This window comes from Microtus ochrogaster, chromosome 15, assembly GCF_000317375.1.
Source record: "Microtus ochrogaster isolate Prairie Vole_2 chromosome 15, MicOch1.0, whole genome shotgun sequence".
NCBI classification, from domain to species: Eukaryota; Metazoa; Chordata; class Mammalia; order Rodentia; family Cricetidae; genus Microtus; species Microtus ochrogaster.
In genome coordinates, this window is record NC_022017.1 from 14,018,516 (window position 1) to 14,020,927 (window position 2,412).

Here is a 2,412-nt window from a genome sequence, read left to right on the forward strand (position 1 = left end):
CCACCACCGCCCGGCTCGTATTTATCTATTTCTAATTCTGGCTGTGTGCATGTGTGCCATTATGCATGAATAAGTGTCACAGCATGTGTAGCGGTCAGAGGTTAGCTTGCAGGAACCGGTCCCCTCCCAGCGAGTGGCTCATCAGGTTGGCAACACATTTACCCACTCAGACATCTTGCCAGCCCGAGACATTGTTTTGTTTTGTTTTTGAGACAGGGTTTCTCTATGTAGCCTTGGCTATCCTGAAACTTGCCCTACAGACCAGGCTGACCTCAGACTCAGAGATCTGCTTACCTCTGCTGGAATTAAAGGTATGTGCTACCACTGCCTGGCCTGAGACATTTTTTGACTCAAGGTCTGGCTCTTGCTGGCCATAAGTCCAAACTTGAGTTGACATGGCTACATGACGTCACTGCCTGACTGCCAATGTAGAACCTCCCCCCACAGAAGAGGCCCCACACTTCTTCCTACTGCCCTGCCTGATGGTCTAATAACTTATCCGCCTCTGCCTTTGATGTCTGCATCATCAATCTGTCACCTCCATCCCCACCTGCCTGGTTCTCCAGGAGAAAGTAACCCCATGTTCTCAGGGGGACCACATGCCTTGTGTGTGCAAAACTGCAAATACAGGTTAACGGATAACGGGTTTTTGCCCCTCTGCTTCGCCCCCTGCCTGGCCTAAGGTTAAGTTCATTGTGCAAGATCAATGAAACCTTTCTTTCATTTAAAAAGGATTTTAAGCTGGACAGTGGCGGCACACGCCTTTAATCCCTAGCACTTGGGAGGCAGAGGCAGGTGGATCTCTGTGAGTTCGAGGCCAGCCTGGTCTACAGAGCTAGTTCCAGGACAGCCAGGACTACACAGTGAAATCCTGCCTCAGAAAAACAAAAACAACAAAAAGATTTTAGTTTTCATCTTAGTTATGTGGGGGCGGGGGGGTGGGGGTGCACATGTGTGCAGGTGCCCACAGAGGTCAGAAGAGTGTCCCACAGTCCTGAAACTGGGCTTAACGGCAATTATGAGCGACCTGGTGTGAGTGCCTCTGCAAGAGCACTTGGCATGCTTAACCAGAGCGCTCTCGCCAGTGCCCAAGCTTTGCTTATCTCGGCCAGATCTTGCTGGAAGGTAACATTCTGTGGCCCTCAGGCCCATGTGAAATCAAGTCCCTCGCTTCTCCAAGTGTGGGTGGGGGCATGGGCACAGGCACGCTCCAGCACACAGATAACGTCCAGGCGGAACTATCCTTCAGCGTAGTCCACAGCCGAAGCTTAGGAACCTAAACCAAGGATAAAGGGGCCCAAAGGGCAGCCGGAACCCAGGGGAGGATGGGTGCTCTCTGATAGGGTCTTACAACATCCAAAGTGCTTTCTCCTCAAAATGACCCAAAACCTACTTATGCTCAACCATGCCTGTGCCCACCATGTTTTTTTGAGATGGGGTTTTCTCTGTGTAGCTTTAGAGTCTGTCCTGGAACTCGCTCTGTTGATCAGGCTTGCCTCGAATTCACAGAGATCACCACCGCCCGGCTAGATCTTTTGTTTTTAAACGCAAGGTCTTACTGGGTAGCTCTGGTAGACCTAAAACTCACCCTGTAGAGCAGGTTAGCCTTGAGTTCATAGAGATCCACCCTATTGGTGCTAGGATTAAAGGTCTGTGCCAGGGACTGAAAGTTGGGGGAGCGAGGGGGGGGGGCGGAGGGCAGGTTGATCTCTGAGTTTAAGGCTAGCCTGGTTCCAGAGCTACACGAAGAGACTCTGTCTCAGAAAAACCAAACCAAGCCAACCAACCACCCAAGGGTTAGGAGGGTCCTTTGGAAACAATTCTATTTCGTCCTTATTTATGTGACTCTGTGTGCGCACACCGTCCCCATGTAGCAGTTTAGCATCTGGTGACTATGTGGGGACTGGGGAATTTTGCCTCCAACTGTCCTTTCGTTTCTCCAAACTTGGAGCCCTTGAGGAGCTGGGGGTTTTCCCAATGTACTCAAGGCATCTGTGTCTGGTGTGTGTGTGTGTACATGTGCCTTAGAGGGAAAGGCCACACACAAAGACATGTGGGAGGGAACTAACTCTCCCAAGTTGGCCTCTGAGTTCTCATGTGCCCCTTGCCACACATGCACCCCCTTACCCATACACAAACACAACACAGAAAGGGTTGAGGCTCTTTTATAGAATGGGAGAGAATCCTTGCCAGCCATACATCTAACAAGGAATTCATACATTGAAGATAAAGAGCTAAAAAAATAAAATAAACACCGAAACCCACTATCCAATCAGTAAATGAGAAATGAATCAAACAGACAGTTCTTAAAAGAAGTACAAAGGGCCGGGCGGTGGTGGCGCATGCCTTTAATCCCAGCACTCGGGAGGCAGAGGCAGGTGGATCTCTGTGAGTTTGAGGCCAGCCTGGTCT

General features: G+C 50.2%; 1 protein-coding gene across 1 annotated transcript in view; it reads right to left on the reverse strand.

Moving 5' to 3' along the window:
• Apobec3b (apolipoprotein B mRNA editing enzyme catalytic subunit 3B) overlaps positions 1-2,412 on the reverse strand; it is a 15,575-nt gene that overhangs the window by 2,762 nt on the left and 10,401 nt on the right. The window lies entirely within an intron of this gene.